We start from the raw sequence: 19,981 nt of genomic DNA on the forward strand, positions 1-19,981 counted from the left end.
AATATTTACACTCCTCCATAAAAATGTACAGCATATGTGACTGTATGGGTTGCTTTTCACTGTACTTCGTGACAAAAAAGGAATATTGAACAGTTTTAAAACATTTAGAACAACCTTAAAAGCAAAACAGATGTATTTCCCACGTAAAAACTATCCAAAAGGCACATAGGTCTATGTGTTTTGTGTATTTATTTATTTATAATATATACCGTGGAATATAATATAGTAAACAGATAGATTAACTCTTTGTCATGAACAATATTTCTAAAAATAAGCTTGATTAGTTGTTTGTAGCAGGGTGGGGCTGACGACACAGACGAGCGCCCTGAGGGCACTGTAGTCCGTTTATAGCTTAATGTTAGCTTTTCGATTCTTGCTTTTGCATTTAAAATCCAAAAGTGCTCAAAGTTGTATTTTCGTGTGTTGATTATCCGGCTGGACAAAACGTGTAAGTGTAATGAACAGTGTTAGAACACAGAGCTTATTATTTGCAATCTTCGAAAAGCCTATAGGAAAATCCTATAGGGATATCACGAGGGAACCAGTTTTATGCTAGCAGCCGATTAGCCTACAAAGTGACGTCATAGTTCCTCCACTCTATAGGGGAACTGATGAACTAAATTGGCCGTAGTGTATGTGTGTAAATGAGAGTGTTTCCTAGTGATGGGTTGTGGCTGGAAGGGCATCTACTGCTTAAAGGGCACCTATGGTGAAAAATCTACTGTTCAAGCTGTTTGGACAGATCTGTGTGTTAGTATAGTGTATAGACCGTCATACTGGGGTGATATGAACACACCCAGTCCTTTTTTTTCAATTTAACTACAAAAAAAGGGTCGGCCAATTGGAGCTGTTTTCAAATCGATCGCACCATTACGTAGGTGTGCGATCCCCCCGCCCACCGAATTGATTGACAGCTGCGCGCATTAACATGTTCCGGTAGTCACGTGTATATGTCAACAAGACCAGACAGACATACGCAAAGCAACCGGGAATAAAAGGTCTGTTCAGTTCGCTAGGATCAGCAATCATCCTCAAATGTGATTAAGAGTAAGTTTCACATGTTTAAAGTGTTTTAAAACAGAGTATGTGTGTAATTAATTACAGCGTTTTACTTCAGCTTTACTTCATCAGCACAGCTGCGTGTCAGAACAATTATAAAAGAAGACGCTTCAATCCCGGTTTGTGGAAGTTAAATCAGGTTTATTTTGTACATTAGCATAACAGATATCCACACAGTATTTGAGGTTAGCCTTAACTAAGCTAAGCGCGCTCTGTCTGTCTGCCTGCCTGCGTGCGTGTGTGTGTGTGTGTCATCTGCGATGTGTGTGTGTGTGTGCGTGCGTTAACTTTGTAACGATATTGTGTGTGACTCATCAATGCAACTTCACAATACTGATTAGTAAAGGTTAGTTCTTACTGTAGTATCTCACAAACGCTATGTGAGACCTTCTTCCTTTAAGTCTGTCTGTTGTCTGACGCAGCTGAGGGAGGAGGCATGTAGAAACAGTGGGCGGAAAAGAATCGTCTTAAAGGCGCAGTACGACAAAACCACCGCCTGCTGGAAATCAGTATAAAACAGCATCTTGTAAAAGGTATAATGAAAAATCTGATGGGTATTTTGATCTGAAACTTTATATACACATTCTAGAGACGCAAAAGACTTATATTAAATCTGAAAAAAGGGGTAACCTAGGTGCCCTTTAAAACATGATAGATAAGTAGGCGGTTCATTCCTCTGTGGTGACCCCTGACAAATAAAGGGACCAAGTCGAAATGAAAATGAATGAATGAATGTTGTGATGAGACGGATTGGAAGACAGAAATCCAAGACAGACGGGTCATTCTTTTGGTTAAACTGTATACCATCCCTAAGGTTGCCATAGAGTTTTGTGGGGAAGGTTGAGGGGGTGTTTACACGAGACCGTTTTTAATTAAAAACTGAACACATTGACACACTTTGGCTGTTTTACATAACAGTAGCTTTAAACCTGAAATGCAAACATAAACATTTAATTGTTAAATCATCCAAGGCCTATAGGCATCCGCAAGTACTTAAAAACAAGGCAACAATGGTGCACTAAAGGATTGGACTGTGTTTGTCCACCAGATGCCACTGTAGTTCGCCAGCAACCCCCAGCAAACTACAGTAGCTTTAGAACTACATTTCCAAACATTCTTTCGTGCGCACACCCGGTCTGTCATCTACACTGATTTACACAGCTGTCTCCGTTCTCCGTTGATTACCTGGACTATATATTCAGTCATTTATCCTCTGTTGGTCGTTGTCATCCTTGGTATGTTGTTCCTGATCTTGATCTTGATCTTGTATATTGTTATAGTCTAGTTCGAGTTAATCTGTCTTAGTTTCTTGTTTTGTTTGTTTGTTTGCCATTTTGTTACTTTACACTTTGGATTTTTGGATTTTATGTCACTTCTCTGCACTATACATCAATTAAAACTGCACTTGGATTCTACACCCGTTTTTGTTCCTGTTCTTGATCACCATAACGTGACAAAAACATGCTAGATGATTTTTATTTCTGTTATAGTACATAATTGTTATGTAAGCATACACTGAAAAACAACCCAGAACTGGGTTGTTCTAAAGTATACAGCGATATGCTAAGAACATTTGAAGAATCAGTAGCTGCATAGGTGCAAAGTGAAAAATAATCAGAACACTTTAGCTTGTTGTCATACAGCCTTTCTTTAAAAAAAAAATAAAAATAGTTTTAACATGTTTCCGTATGGTTACTAGGGCATTCGGAAGTTTTAGGAAACACATTAGAACACATAAGCTACTAAACAGCACAGCCATACCTACCTGCAGCCCAAGACCAGTTACTAACTGAAGCTACGCAGGGTTGAGCCTGCAGTACCTGGTTGGAAGACCACATGAAAAAACTAGGTTGCTGTTGGCAGTAATGTTAAAGAGGCCAGCAGGGGGTGCTCAACCTGTGTCTGTGTGAGTCCTAATGCCCCAGTATAGTGAAGGGGACACGTTAATGTCAGTGAGTGCTTTCTTTCAGATGTTAAACTGAGGTCCTGACTCTCTGTGGTCATTAAAAATTCCATGGCACTTTTATTAAAGAGTAGGGATGTAAAGCCGTCATTCCACTGCACACGACATTTGGACTTGACTGTCGGAATACGCCCCCTTGTGGCAGACGCACAGAATCTTCTGTTCTGACGTGTACCATCGGAGAGAAGCTGTTCTCGCAGTGTCTGAAATAAAGGAGTGCAAATTATCCGTGGTTGAATGAATGAATGAATGAATGAATGAATACTAGAAACTCACCGGTAATATTGGAGGGAATGTAGAGACAACATAAATATATTTATTTTTATTACTTACATTTATGAATAGAAATGTTTTTTTTTTTAATACAGACTTTTTCTGATAAAAAAAAATAACTAAATAAAGTCCTATTTCTCATCTTGCGCACACCGACCTGCTTGAACAACACTGGAATACGTCACATCCGGTCGGCTTGTCGCATACGGTCTAGTCGCAGAAGTTCAAATATTTTAACGGATCTGCAGCTCAATTCGGATCCAAATTTTCAGCATATGGAGATGATCAGAAGTACATGCAGCTCCCATACTACTCTTCATTGGAAATTATTGACTTCCAGTCTGTCGCTTGTCGTGCGCAGTGGAAAGGAGGTTTAAGCCTGGTGTCCTGGCCAAATTCCCACCATCAGCCCTTACCTATAACGATCTCTCAATCATCCCAATCCACTGAATTGGCTCTACCACTGTCTCTCCACTCTATTTATAGCTGGTGTGTGGTGAGCGCAAGGGAGCGTCCCAATCACAGGGAGCGTCAGTGTCAACGCTTCCCATTCACTTTGAAATGGTGACATCAGGCGTTGCCGAACTGCATTGTGGATCCATCGGCGCCGCTTCAGAGGCATTGTTCGCTGCAAAAGTTGGGACTTGCTCAACTTTTCAAGCAGCGACGAAAGTGTCAGCCAACTAGATCGATGTATGCAAATACACCAGCTCAGACTGTGGCCTATTGCTGACTTATTTCATTGGCTAACGCTGCTATGATAATCGCGTCAGCCCCAACTTCAGACACGCCCTCTGTCAGGCATTGACGCTAAAGCCCCATGTGAATGGGGCGTCAGAGTAGATGTTGCACAGAGAGTGGTGGTGTAGAGAGACCCCCCTCATGATTGTGAAGCGCTTTGAGTGTATGGTACACGATAAATCCGCTATATAAATACACATTCATTCATTTTCTTGTCAGCTTAGTCCCTTTATCAATCCGGGGTCGCCACAGCGGAATGAACCGCCAACCTTTCCAGCAAGTTTTTACGCAGCGGATGCCCTTCCAGCTACAACCCATTTTTGGGAAACATCCACACACACACTCATTCACACACACACAAACACACACTACGGACAATTTAGCCTACCCAATTCACCTGTACCGCATGTCTTTGGACTGTGGGGGAAACCGGAGCACCCGGAGGAAACCCACGCAAACGCAGGGCGAACATGCAAACTCCACACAGAAATGCCAACTGAGCTGAGGCTCAAACCAGCGACCTTCTTGCTGTGAGGCGAACGTGCTAACCACTCCGCCACTGTGTCGCATATGAATACACATTACATTACAAATAGATACAACACTGAAGATACCATATGGGACCACAGAGAAGCATTTTAAACACATTAGCAGCTAGCTGCATGCTATAACTATACTTCAGCAACCACATAGTAACATTCTGATTGCAATTTCTTTTAGCTACTTCAACCGGCTGTGAATTTATTGAAGAACGGAAGAATGCAAATGTGTTTTATAGAAAATTACAGTAGCACTGACAGATCAAAAATAGAGAGAGAGAGAAATAGGTTTTTAGCATAGTGTGATGAAATACACAAGGAAAAACAGGATCATATAAATTCTCTTGACTTTTACTCTTGGGTAGGTGTTCCACGAAGCCCATATATCAAACACCTTACCTCTGGCTAATTTATTACTGTAAAGCCTCCGAAGCTCCTTGATGTAAGACCCTTTTTTTTCTTTCTCTGTAGTTTTTCTGAACTTTTCGCATTCTATTCTATTTTATTCTCGTCCAGCATTCAGCAGGAGTCCATTTCTCTTGTGTGGGGATGCTAAAAGAGACTCAGCCCTCCTACACTACATCCCTTTGTTTGGGCTGCTGTAAAAGTTCTGTTACTTTGTCATATCTACTAATTATGGACTGTGGGTATTAATTGCCTTTTATCGGTGATGTCCACCCACTCCATTTTAATGCCCGCAGGGGTGTAGAGAGCTTTAGCGATTCTAAACGTTGGAACAATGAGGGGCAGTAGATGCGTTTAGTCTTAGTGAACACTGGCAAGCCATTCAACATGACCTTCTGTCATTTCTTCACTATTGTTCCTATCTCCTCTGAGGCTATAAATGAGAAGATGAGGGTTATTATACTCTGGAATCTCATTATCATGCATATAAATCCCAAGATCTATTGTTTTACAGTTTCTTATTATGGCACTATGTGTTTCTCGTGTTGAGTGGTAAAAGTGTAAAGGAGGCCAGCTAGTAAGTACTGCACTAACTAGGTTCTGAATCTCACTAGCCTGGTCTGAAGAGGAACGAAAATGACTAGGATCACCCTTGGTCTGCTTGCTCCCATCCTGTAAATACTGGTTTGAATCTTAGATAAAGTAGGGCAAGTAGAGGGGTCTCATTGCTAATATGACTTGGATGAAGGAAAGAAGCAAAACATGATATATACATGAACAATTTGGGTTGCACTGTGACATGATAAACTTGATGTGTTGGCTTAAAAACTTTAAGTTAAGTTTATTTATAAACTAATTTCGAGAGAATCACGTGCTTATGATTGATTGCAGCCGGTCCCACATTATCTAATTTAATATTCACCAATCAGACTATTCCTAGGCCACTATACACAATACCCTCAGTTCCATATCACAGCTATCTTCCTTTTTGAAGAATCCCCCTTTCACCCCTTCTTCTCCTCCTTTCCTAGATGGGTGACATGGTGGCCTAGTGGTTAGCACTGTTCCTCACAGCAACAATGTCACTGGTTCTAAACACCTGTGCGGAGTTTACACGTTCCCCCTGTGCTCACGTGGGTCTCTCCCCCGGTTCCCCTGTTTCCTTCCACCGTCCAAAACCATGCAACTTAAGTTAATTGACTAATCCAAAATCGGCACTGTAGACATGCTCCTAGTAAGTAGTTATCTCTTAAGAGCAATCACTATCTGTTTATAAGCTATTATAGCGGGGGAGTTCTTGAGATATAACTGAGATCAAACTCCCCTCTCGCCTTGCAAACCAGGCTCGAGGATCTTATGAGCTCAGGGCTCCCTCCCAGGACAGCATGCCAAACAAGCTTTATGATCAATCATCAGCTAAGTGTGAACTCTAGAAAGCAGGTGTGCCTAAACTCGGTCCTGGAGGGCTGATGTCCTGTAGAGTTTAGCTCCAAGTTGCTTCAACACTCCTGGCATAAAGTTTCTAGTATACCTAGAAAGAGTTTGATTAGATGGTTCAGATGGGTCTAACTGATGGTAAAGCTGAACTCTGCTGGACACCAGCCCTGTAGGACACCCCTGCTTTAAAGCAATGCTTTATAAATTTTAATATGGTGGTTGGAATCCTGCTTGGAGCAGGGTAGGTACTACCAGATGAGTTACATTTTCATTGGTTATGTGTAAAACAGGGGTAAGGAAATTTTGTCCTGGGAGTACAGCGTCCAACTAGACTCAACACACCTTCCTGGAAGTTTCAAGTATACCTAGTAAGACTAGGTGTTTTTAATTAGGATAAATTAGGGTTGGAGCTTGCAGGCCCTTAAGTGTGGTGACCACTGGATTAAAGATTTAGGCTGCGTCCGAAACCGCATACTTCCATACTATATAGTACGCTAAAATCAGTATGCGAGCCGAGTAGTATGTCCGAATTCATAGAATTCAAAAATCAGTATGCGAGAAGGACCCGGATGACTTACTACTTCCGGCGAGATTCTAGAGTGTGCATTCCATGCATGCTGCGCTATCCCATGATGCCCCACGAGCGAATTCATGAATGAGAGTAAAGCGACGCAATTGACGCAGGTAGGTCACGTGACCATGACAAAATGGCAGATGTAGTACGTCCGAATTCCATTCATACTTTTCATGTTTATACTGTATACAACGTACTTTTCTAACGGCCGAGTAGTACGTTTAAATTCAAATGCAGTACCTACTGAGTAGTAGGACGTAGCCTTAGAGAGTTGGAATTTCAAAGGTCACATGTTCAACCCCGCTGAAAAATCCAGATTAAACCAGCCTAGGCTGGTTGACTGGTTTTAGCTGGTCGACCAGGCTGGTTTTAGAGGGGTTTTGACCATTTCCAGGCTGGTTTCCAGCCATTTTCAGCCTGGTCTGAGCTGGTCAGGCTGGAAAATGACCAGCTAAATTCAGCTTGACCAGCCTGGTTTAAGCTGGACATTGCTGGTTTTGGCAGGGCTCCCAGCCTGGCTAGGCTGGTCAAGCTGGTTTTAGCTGGTCATCTCCCATCCTGAACAGCTAAGACCAGGCTGGAAATGGCTGGAAACCAGCCTGGAAATGGCCAAAACCCCTCTAAAACCAGCCTGGTCGACCAGCTAAAACCAGCCATTCAGCCTAGGCTGGTTTAAACTGTTTTTTTCAGCAGGGAAGTCCAGGTGTCCTGACATTTTATTCTGCCAACTATGAATTTGAATTGTTCTGAGGTTGGGGTAGGGAGTGGGGTAAGTTAGGGCGATTTTACAGTCTCATATCACATCATTCAACATCAACACGTACAATGGTAATACATTCTGATCGATAGCATATTTCTTCATCATGATGAGCTACCAACGTTTTGAATGGGAGATTGACAGGGTTGGACAGATCGATATAATATTGGCACTGGTAGGAATTATGCCACCTCGAATACCAGGTCTAAGATCATGGGTGCTGCTTGTTGTATGATTATCGTCTGAGGAATTATCACGGTTTCACGATTATCACGATATTATGCATCCATTGATTTCAAAACACTACTAATTTAGAAAATCTAATTATTTCAAAATTCCTTATTTTATATATTTATTTAGTTTATTTTAATTGTTGCACTATTGTTTTTATATGCATGTCAATTTAATAAATAATATTTCATTTCTGCAACAAAACAAACAAAAGATTAGAGAAAATCATTCAATTCGATGCTGAAAGCTGCAAAACAGTCATCAGTATCTAAATAGAAGAAGAATAAAAGAATGGACAAAAGAAAGGAAGAAAAGTCTCACTACTGTCACACGGTAAAGGTTTTGGCTTCAGTTTGTGTCATTTAATTGCTCAGTCTTGTTATGTGCTGATTTACAGTTTTCTCTGTTTGTGGTAAAGCAGGCGAGACTCAGCAGGATTCTCCCGATGACCACCGCCACAGTACCATTTTGTTGAGCCGCAGTTTAAGTTTAAACTCCGTAAAGGCGAGCTTCTTTGGTGATGGTGTATACAATGTTATTTTTTACATTTAGCAGCATTTGCCCTGAACATGCAGTGAATGCAACGCATCTAGATTCAGGCCATTAAACAGCTGATCCACTCCGAGTCTTTCAGCACTCTTCACTTTCTCGGCTGGGGAATCAACAATTAAAATGATCGCTCTCATTAGCACCATTATTTGTAACTTTAGGTAGGTTTGCACACCTGTGTACTTTTAATTGTGTCTTCCTCAAACTTAAGCTGTTTGCATTTCCCGCTCTCACAGAAGCTCCCGCTTCCTATGTGCGCCTGGAAAGCGTGAGCGTGTTGCATCATGTGCGCGTCCCTCCTTTGGAAATAACAAACTTGCACAAGTTTGCCTTAGTTAATAGTCTCAGTCATAGTTAATCTAGTGTGTGTGGTTATTAGTCTCGGTATACAAACTAGCACACAGTTGGCTTAACAGTTTAGTTGCAACAGTTTTGTTCCGTGCAGAAACACTGTGTTGAGAAGCCTTCACGATTAATTAACCATGACGAATTAAAGCATGGTTAATAGTGAAACAGGTTAAGGTAGATTTATGCTTCTGTGTCAAGCGCACACGTATGCTACGGCGCAGCCTACGCGTTGACGCATAGCCCTTTGCCGTGGTCATCGTTGTCACTGACACGCACCTCTCAAAAAATGTAATTAACGTCGCAACGCCTTGTAGCACAAGCTCTGTGATTGGTCGGCTTGGTAGCTCTCATGAGTCTGGGCAGGACTGATAGCCGCGCGAGCCAGATGGAGTGATTGTTTACAAGTGTGGAGTCCCATGAAGGAGCTCCGGATGGAAAGTTTTGTGTTGTGTTTACCTTATGGTTAAAGTTGTGGCACGTTCGCCGGTTCTTACCTCAAAATGAGTGAGTTTGAGCCACTTGCACATTCAGGAAGCGTTCATAAAAATAAAACACCAGCGAAGAAACTCGACACAGAGGAACATTTACACCTCTCTGCCAACTAGCGTTTTGGAAGTGTTAATGACCAACAGAAACAGCGCACATAAATATAAATGCACAGCTACGCGCGTTGCATGCGCCGTGGGTCACGCTGATCACCTGACACACAAGTATAAACCAGGCTTTAATCTTTGCATCCCTAGCCCCCACCACCAGAATGTTGTCATGAGGCCCATACCATTCAGCGAGGCTCCTGGCTGAGATGAGTCCATTGAGAATGTCCCCAAATTGATTGTGGTGTTTGTAAGTTCCTTTGGATAAAAGTACTGCTAATTGCTAAAATGTAAACGATTACATTAGATGGGAGTGAGATTTAAGATACAAACAGATACATATACAAGGGGATGATTTAACAGATTTAAGGAGGTGAATAATGAAGGCTAACACATTATGCGTGTAGCTCTTACACCCCTAGCTTGAATAATGGTCTCAGCTGGGAGGGTAGAAATGTTTAGAGATACACTGACTGTCATGTCAGATCATGTAGAAATGTGGACATTGCCAATAACAACAAACTACATGTCATTGTTCTAGTCATTGTTTGCTGTAGCAGCGAGTTTCATGTTCTTTTCCAAATGTGTTGTGCGACTGCAAAACATTAACTCAAGCGGCCAAGTGTCCTCTCTGGAGAGACATACTTGTGTTATTCTAAGCTCTGCCAGACGCGACGAGCCCACACTGAACGAGATCAATAAATGATGTCCTTTGAAACAACTGCATGCATACCTCTCTTTGAATGCAGTAGACTGTCCAAATGCTTCAATTGGAAGTGCAGTTACCATCTCATTACTCGACAATAACTATCATTTATGTATTCTTTTATTTCCTGAACAACAGTAGGCCTGTTTCTGTAGAGAAAGCATCCCACACACTGATAACTAGATTCTTGCATAACCTCGAATGCTATTGGAAACTTAGATTTACATAGGAAAACGTTAGCTGTGTTTGACCATGCAAGACTTTGCGCACATTCACTGGAGGTTGTGGGAAGTTACTATGGCTTGTGGTTGCTATGGGCTTGTGGGTGGTTGCCAGGGTGTTTAAATCCAATTGCCAGTGGGTGGTTTTCAGAGTGTTTGTATCTGATATATGGTAGTGTGGGTGTTTGCCAGGGAGATTCTGTGGGGTTGTTGGGAGGTCGCCAGAATGTGTAAATTCGGACGCTAGTGAGTGGTTGTCAGAATGTTAGCATCTGATAGATATAAGAGTAAGGGATTGGTTTCTAGGGAGTCGCTATGAGGTGTGGGTTTATGTGATTAGTAGTTGGTGTTTCTGACTGATATTTGGTTGCCAGGGAGTTGCTAAGTGGTGCTGTTGTACCGTTGCCAGGATGTGGCATATGTGGTTACTAGTCGATGAGTGTTTGTGAATGACTGGTATATGAGAGTGTGGTTGGTTGCTAGGGAGTTTCTATGCAGATTGTTGCTTGCTGGTGATTTGTGGGTGGTTTCTTTGTAATAGTGTTAGTGGTTGTCAGGGAGTTACTATTTAGTTGTGGTGGTTGACACAGTGTTTATAATCAATTTCTGTGGGTGGTTGTGGGGATGTTTATATTCAGTTGTTAGTGAGGTGCTTGTTGTTTCTGTAATGTTTCTCTCTCACTGACATGGGTATGTGGGTGGTGGTCAGGGAATTTTCATCTTTTGTGGGAGCTAGCAAAGATATATGGGGTCGGTGAGTGGTTGCTGATGTGGAATACTGTTATGAAAAAAAACTTGCAAAACTGAAAACTAAGTCTGCAAGATATTGGAAGAAACTGGCATTGCAGTATTAACATTGCTATTTCAGTCTTTCAGCAATATATATATATATATATATATATATATATATATATATGTATATATATATATATATATATATATATATATATATATATATATATATATATATATATATATATATATATATATTGAAAGAATAACTGTGCTTATGCGCTATAGGAAGGCTGATAAACCGCTTCAATTCGTTTGGAGCCGTGTCTGAGTCCACTAGATCCATTCAGAGGTGCACTTTCTCTCTGAGTTTATCCACTCCTCCAGAAACTGTACCTGAAGGATGGAGGCTTTCAGTGGTGCTTCTGACTGAGCCGAGCACAGTTTGATGAACTGTTGTTCGGTGTTGGTAATGGCGAGTTTCGACTGCATGATTTTCAAAGTAGTCGTGTCACGGATGTTTTCACACTGCATGACTATCTGACCTAGGGTCCGTTCTTCATACGTGGATTACTCAGTTAGCTGGATTTAGTTAGTGACGATTTGACACGATCCAGGATCGTTTCGTTCCTCAAAGCTGATATGAGAGTTGTCATAGCAACAGTTCTGCTAGGTCAAACCTGATCGGAAGCAGGTTCAATTCATATAAACAGGATTAGATCGGCTCAGTTCAAGCAAAGATAATACAGAAAGTTTTGAATTCTGAGTTCTAAATTCTGATATTTTCTTACAGTAGTAGTTATATACACTTGGGAAAATGGTACATATTTTTAAACTATATAAAAAGTTATAGGTATTAATAAAATAAAGTTATACATATTAATAAAACTTATGCAATCTGCACCCTTGAAATGAAAGTACAAAGACTGCCACCGGGTGGTGCAAAGAGAAAACTTATTGATATGAACTTTTTAGATCGCTTTAGTACAAATTGTGTATAATAGAAATGCACAATATGTGACTTTATTTTTTAAAGCAATAATACATTTCAGCAGTCATAAACATGTTTTGATAGTTAATATGCCAGTGATTTGATGCTTCACAAAAGTTGCAGACGCCTTTACCAATAAGAAAATACTTTTGTAAACAACCAGTTATTCTTTACACCGATTAAAAAACGGCTACTATAATAAAGAAAATATTTTTTAAATGTGGAACTAAATACATTGATTTGCATGGAAATACACGATGAATACTCTTGACACATGAAAGTGTAAAGCCTGCAGCTCACAACAAATGTGGAAGGTATCATATTTAACAAGCCGTTTACTGCTAATTTGATGTAATTTTGCTCACATGGATAATTGAATATTAATCAGATGATGTCATTACGCTGCTGTGCCGTCAGCCAATCGTTGCATTGCTGATCATGATTTCGAGGATCGATAGATCAGTCCTTCACAACACACGCAGCGATCTCAGATCAGCTCATCCAGACATTCTAATCTGATTCGCGAACTTGTTTAAAGAACCAAATTAGCGAGAGATTATCATGATTAAAAGATCCAGGATCTGCCAAATCATCTTAGATCGAACCCCTAGTGTTTTGTTGCTGCTTTGTTTACATTGCAAGATGAATAGGTGACATGGGCTTTCACATTGCATGACTTTATAGGGGGAATCGCTGTCAGCTTCGCCCAAACTACGTCTTACAGCCAAAAACACATCGTATATCTTTAGTTATTAACTACATAACGAGGAAGAAGCCTTTAATGGGATAGAAAATGTACATATTTGCTCATCTGGGTTTGAAGGGAATTAGCAATTTCTCCTCAACTTTCTTTTTTAACTTTCTGTATGAAACGCTAAACAGACACAGGTGCTCCTGTCAAACCTTCATTAGCTTTTCCTCCATTTCTTGGGTCAAAATAAACTGAAAATGAGCGCTTTTGCACTGTCAAAAATATCCATAAATTACCAGTTTTTACTTACTTTTTGATTCATGTTTTGATTTTTTTCCAGTTTATTTATGCTTCTGACCTGCATTATATGAACTTGATCTTTCTTCTAACAACTCAAATTGGAAAAAGTGACTTTCGCTAACATTTTTATAGTTTAAAGCGCTATATTGTCTATGATGGTGTTGTATATTACGTTACAAAAACATTTTAATAAACTGCCAGTGCATCTAATGTTATTTTACACACTTATTTCTCTATTTCTTATACATTATAATATTACTAAAATGTCATTAAAAGTCACTTTGTTAAACTGTAGAGTTGAGTTTTCAACAGAGCAGAGATCAACATCCCATAATGCAATTCACAACAATAAATAAATGGTTAAAACGCTTAAAATACAGAAACTGTTCATTACCAGACTTTATTTTTTACAGTGTACTAATGTGGTTATCGTCTGAGCAGGATGCTCCAATTGTCACAGGAAACGCTGATTTGTGGGGTCAATATTTCAATGCATGTTTTACAGAGTCGGCTGAAGGTTCTTCAATGCGCAATCATTAGACCCAATGTTCCCTTTTTAGGAAACAATGCGGGATGCAGCGCCACGGGGCCCAGTGATCTTCTCCGCTCGTACAGGAAGACTAGCTTTCACCTGGGGCAGCGAGGGCTGTTTCGAAGCGATTCATTTCCTCACTCATTAGCGTAATGGAAGAATGCCCCGCTGTGAAGACCTACAAAAGCAGATAGGTAAATGCATAGCACTCGGGGAGAATATTCCACTTCATTTGAGACGAATAGTTCAACTCTGGCAAAAACACACACACACGTATGCTTCAAGATCATAATTAAACCCCAAGACCTGAAACGCTACTCTCAGCCTTTTGAAAAGCACTGTCTAATTAGTGGTATTAATGTTGCTGTGGGTTGCCAGGTTTGATCTATATTCATACATGCTTGTTTGTATGCATATCTGTGTGTGTGCTTATGAGCTATGGCTGCTTTTTAGTGTGTGATAAGCCCTTTCATATAGGCAATTAAAAGCACTCTTGTGCTGCATTATTTCTCGATTTTAAATCCGCTAAGGCCTGAAACAGGCCGTGCTGGATATACATCTATAAGCATTTCTGAATTATAAACAGCACATGAAGGCCTGCGCCCTGACAGTGTAATTATGAACTCTCTTTAGCAAAGTAGGGGTTTGAATGGAAAGATAATCTCCCTCATTATTTTTATTTCTGTTTTTTTTTTTTTTTCGACGCACACAGATGTTCTCCGACAATATATTCAGCGGCGGTGCAGGTGGCTAAAGAATGCTCCCCTAAAGCTGCTTTTCTTCAGTTAAGCGCTCCATATATCCAGACGCAATCACAAGCTGATGACAAACATCTTAATTATTGTGCTCTGAGGGCGGATCTTTTCACACGTTAGTGTTTACTGTGCTATCATTCATTCATTTTCCTTCAGCTTAGTCCTTGATTTGTCAAAAAAAAAAAAGAAACACAAACTATATAGTGGCATATGTTTTACGCAGTGGATGCCCTTCAGCCACAACCCAGTACTGGGAAACACACATACACTACACCAATTTGGCTTACCTGTAAGAATGGGTTTTAAGCACAGCTGATCGAAATGTAGCTCTGCCGAGTGACTAAAAAGTTATGAGTATTGATGGTTAAAAAACTGTACATTCTAGTCAAACCATTCTTCTGCAATCGTATACCAAAAAACGGAAATAGAGGCAGTATTAAGAGCTTAAAATGTGGGAGAGCGTTGTTATTATGTGATTGTATTGTATTGAAATATGAAGCAATTAAGTATTGGTGTTAAATCAAAAGTAATTCGCAAATACTTGATAACGAAATGATTTTAAGACGATAACTTGCTATGGTTAGAACTGCATTATTTACAAATAACTGTTTAAAGTGGCAAATAATGAAATGATAAAGCATATAAAAGCTTTAAAGTAAGAAATAAAGTTACCAGAGGTAGGAGAGACAAAGGGAGGCAGAGACAAAGAGAGCAAGTAGGCCTCAAAGAGGCAGAGAAGATCATCCTAGAAGGTCATCCGCTGTGTAAAACAAATGCTGGATAAGATGGCGGTTCATTTCGTTGTGGAAACCTCTGATTAATAAAGGGACTAAGCAGAAGAAAAATTAATGTTTTCAAATGCTGTTCATCTAAAAATGACCAGATTGCTGTATTATTTGTGTCAGGCCAGTAGTTGGCGATGCTTTGGTCTTTATTTATCATGTCCAAAAGGTTTATGTAATATTTTATATATTCCTTTCACGCACATGCACATTTTTTGTTGTATTTTTGTTTTAATTGATTTTTTCTCTTTGATTTGCTTTGGTTTTTGTACTCATGTAATTGTATTTTGCTTTTAGTCTTGCTGAGCTGCGGCTACGCTGCACTTTTCTCCCAATAGACTTTCATTCATACTCACGCGAATTCATCAGATCAGAAACGCAAGCTCGTGCAACAAGTTTCGCATTTCGTTGCTTTTGAAAGTTCAAGCTTGTTGAACTTTGACCTGCAAAATCGCATTATGTGACTGCAAGAGGTCAATCGAAGATCAAAACATAATAATAAAATAATAATTCCTTACATTTATATAGCGCTTTTCTGGGCACTCAAAGTGCTTTACACACAATGGGGGGATCTCCTCATCCACCACCAGTGTGCAGCATCCACCTGGATGACGGGATGGCAGCCATTTTGCGCCAGACCGCACACCACACACCAGCTGATTGGTGGAGAGGAGACAGCGATGAAGCCAATTGGAATATGGGGATGGTTAGGAGACCATGATAGACAAAGGCCAGTGGGCAGTTTTGGCCAGGATGCTGGGGTTAAACCCCTACTCTTTTCGAAGGACATCCTGGGAGTTTTACCACCACAGAGAGTCGGGACCTCGGTTTAACGTCTCATCCGAAAGACGGCGCTCACTGAGCAGTATAGCGTCCCCATCACTATACTGGGGCATTAGGACCCACACAGACCGCAGGTTGGGCGCCCCCTGCTGGCCTCACTTAACACCACTTCCGGCAGCAACCTAGCTTTCCCATGTGGTCTCCCATCCAGGTACTGACCGGGCACAGTCCTGCTTAGCTTCAGTGGGCGACCATGTGAGAGTTGCAGAGAGCTAGCTGACGGCTGACAAAAACATGATCTCTCTGTACAGAAACATAAAACATGAACTAATGTCTAATCATCTTGTTTAATCCCACCCCTTCTCACAGCACTGTACCACAGAAATTTGCAAGCTCAAACTGTAGTGTGATCACAATAATAGTTGCTTTGTTGTTGTTGTGTGTCTTTTGATTTGCTTACCCTTTGTTAATTAGAGTTTTGTTTTTGCTTTGTTTATGTCATGTGAAGTGGACGCTGACAGCAGGGGTGCTGATCCAAATGGTTTGTTATAAGAATGGTCAGGCAATCAATGGTCTACATGCACCGGTACCAGTATCGGGTCAATACTTTTAATAAAAAATACTCGTACTCATATCGTACATGAAAGGCCGATACCACGCACCAATACAACTCAACAGTAAATCACTACATGGATATGATTTGTTGTCCTACCTGACTTCAATGTCTTAATGTATTACTTAGCCTCATGTATTATATATTAATAGATTGGTCCTTATAAACAATCCGTTCATAAAATACATTATTAACGAATATAAAAGCTACTGAAGAATGAACCGATCTTTAAAGAGTGATCATAGCTAAATAAGCTAGCACTCATATTATTTGTAAACTATAAATAAAAACTAAAAGAAATTTTAAGTAATAGAAAATTATGTAAAAGTCTAAAGACTACAAGCTACCTCAGATTCGATGTGTGGCCACACGTTACTTTACTGCAATTTTTGAATATTGGCTCATCTAAATTAATTTTTCATTCGATTAAAAGGCGAAATATTGCCAGACAGAGGATGCAACTTTCGTTTTTTGAAGAGAGTGGCTTCAGAAATCCAGAGTCATAGTCAAATAACAGGCAAGTGGTCAGTACAGGCAGGCAGCAGAAAATGTGAAACAAAGCAAAGCAAGGGTTAAACTCATGGCAAAGCAAGGAAAACAGCATCGTAATGTTCACAATCAGTATAACAAGACTCAGCAAAGAGGTGTGTGTGTGTGTATGTGTGTGCGCTGCATTTGAAGTCCATCTATTCAGTCTTCAAGCAGTTTCAGCTGTGCGAGTTAGCAATCAGCCTGGATTGGGAACGGGTGTGTGTGTGCAGTGCATGGCTGGATCTTGTAGTCCGTATAATGGCAGATTTGTGGTTTTATGCGATCTGTGTGTTTACCAGTGATCTGCCAGGATTAGATTGCCGGTCATTGTGACACTTCAGATTTTTTTCTTTTATTGTTCTTTTTGTTTAAAATTTTAAAGCCTTTTTTTACGTAAAATTTTTCACTTTCTCTTCCTTTTAAATTAAGCATTTGTGTTTTTTTTTTTGAGTGTTTTTGCTTTGAAAATTTTTTTCTTTTTGGGCTTTATTTTTGTTTAGTTTTTGTTTGCATATGTCATTTTTTACTTCACTTTTTTCACTTTTATTTATGCTTTCCTTTTTGTTATTTTTTGGGCTTTTCAAATCTATCTATCTATCTATCTATCTATCTATCTATCTATCTATCTATCTATCTATCTATCTATCTATCTATCTATCTATCTATCTATCTATCATCTATCTATCTATCTATCTATCTATCTATCTATCTATCTATCTATCTATCTATCTATCTATCTATCTACTTTTTTGTTTGTAAAAATATTGATACCTGAATCATTGTAACCTGATTTGAAAAAATATTTTTGCCTGAACTAAAAGAACAGTGTAAAGCTTCATATGCATGGCAACGTATAGAGCTAAGGGACAAGAAAAAAAGATTTGTGTCTTTTGTGGGAAAATGAAATGTTCACTGTTGCCACCACACAAATAGATGGAACCATTTTTGGCCTTTCTCCTGTCAAATACAGACAGCTCAGATATGATTTGTGTCTGCCTCATAATGCAGGGGCATTGATGTGCAAAATCAGCTTCATCTTTGCTGCAAAACACATTTTTGGCAACACAATAATATTTCATATCGAATCCACACCTGTACGTTCACCCCTTTTTATCCGTCTGCTCTGGGCATGAAGAGAAAGTCAGAGATTTTATTTGAATCTTCAACCGGTGAGATGCAGATTTGCTCTGGTAGCATCACTGACAACAAATGATGAATACAGATAACACAATACAACTGTTTCGCTTTCATATTCAGCCCTATGTATGGCTTCAAAAATGACCCAGGCACCATTTTAACTCCAGAACATATAACTTAAACAAGTTTTATTTTTTTAATCTTGAAGTTTGGTGACTTTTTAACAGCATGATGGCACAGTGCTTAGCACTGTCACCTCACAGCAAGAAGGTCGCTGGTTTGACTCCTGGCTGGACCAGTTGGCATTTCTGTGTGGAGTTTGCTCATTTTGGTGTGGGTTTCCTCTGGGTGCTCCGGTTTCCAAACACATGCGCTATAGGGGAATTGGGTTAACAAAACTATTTGTAGTGTGTGTGTGTGTGTGTGTGTGAATGCGTGTGTATAGATGTTTACCTGACATTAGCAAAAATTTTGCTTTATATTTGTAACACTATGTATTATTATTATTTTTTGTGAATTTTTTTTTCACTCCTCACTTTTATTTCTTATTAGCTAAGGTCATTTAATAATATTACGGATTATTTTATTTTACTTTTGATATTAATAATGCATTGCTACATGTTGAATGTAGAAGTATAACGTTTATTGTTAGTTCGTGGGATCTAAGCTACCATTAAAACCTATAAATTCTATTGTCGTGGTCACACTAGAGTTTGAGCTTGCGAAATTCCTGTCGTACAGCGCTGCGAAAAGGGGCGGGATTAAACCAGATTAGACGTTAAAAAAGCGAGCGATCGCTCCATCTTTTACATTTCTGTCCAGCGAGGTCATGCTTTGATCCTTGATTGGTCTCATGCAATCATGTGATGAGATTTCACAGGTCAGAGTTAACCAAGCTTGAACTTTGCAATGCAGAGAACTGTGAAACTTGTTGCACGAGCTTGCGTTTTCAAGCATTCGCCTTTGTATCAATGGAAGTATATGCAATGAAAAGTGCAGTGTGACTGCAGCTTAAATTTGTGTTTTTTTTAAAATGTTTTTTAACATAGGTCATCACATAAATGAAAACTGAATTGAAATTTTATTTTTTTTTTTTACATGTTCTTTTTAATAGTTTACTGTATTATGTTACATGAAACCATAAACTAGATATTAGAATAAAAATGTCAGAAAATGTATGGCTTAAGAACGTTTAAAAATGATTCTGAATGTTTTCAGTTCAGAATCTAAAGCAATTTTAATGATTAAAATATGTTGTTAGCATGTTTTATCCTATCGCTAACATTTTTTTTTTGGTTCCCCCAAGAGTCCAAAGATATGTGTTTCAGGTGAATTGGGTTGGCTAAATTGTCCGTAGTGTATGTGTGGGAATGAGCGTGTATGAATATTTCCCAGTGATGGGTTGCAGCTGGAAGGGCCTCTGCTGTGTAAAACATATGCTGGATAAGTTGGCAGTTCAATCCGCTGTGGCGACCCCTGAATAATAAAGGGACTAAGCTGAAAAGAAAATTTATGAATAATGTTTTACTATCATGATTTAGCATGTTGTAAGGTACAATGCTAATGTTTGTTATTGAAGCATATAGTTATGGATCTAGATGCTAGCATACAATTTCTTTATGCTTTGGTATAAATGCTATTTAATGAAACTTATTTTACATTAAAAAGTAAAAAAAAAAAGAAAAAAGTCAATTTTATTTCACAATATTGTGTCATGATTTAATGCTCTTTGCACAAA

The 19,981-nt window shown here is 39.5% G+C and overlaps 1 long non-coding RNA gene across 1 annotated transcript in view; it reads left to right on the forward strand.

Annotated features, from left to right (window-relative positions):
- Positions 1-19,412, forward strand: part of LOC141380232 (uncharacterized) — a 28,554-nt gene extending 9,142 nt beyond the window's left edge. Inside the window, exons 2-3 of the long non-coding RNA XR_012397906.1 lie at positions 13,671-13,836; positions 14,355-19,412. This is a non-coding gene — a long non-coding RNA (uncharacterized lncRNA). The remainder of the gene's footprint in view (positions 1-13,670; positions 13,837-14,354) is intronic.
- The last annotated feature ends 569 nt before the right edge of the window (positions 19,413-19,981 follow it).

Source organism: Danio rerio, chromosome 22 (assembly GCF_049306965.1).
Source record: "Danio rerio strain Tuebingen ecotype United States chromosome 22, GRCz12tu, whole genome shotgun sequence".
Lineage (NCBI taxonomy): Eukaryota > Metazoa > Chordata > Actinopteri > Cypriniformes > Danionidae > Danio > Danio rerio.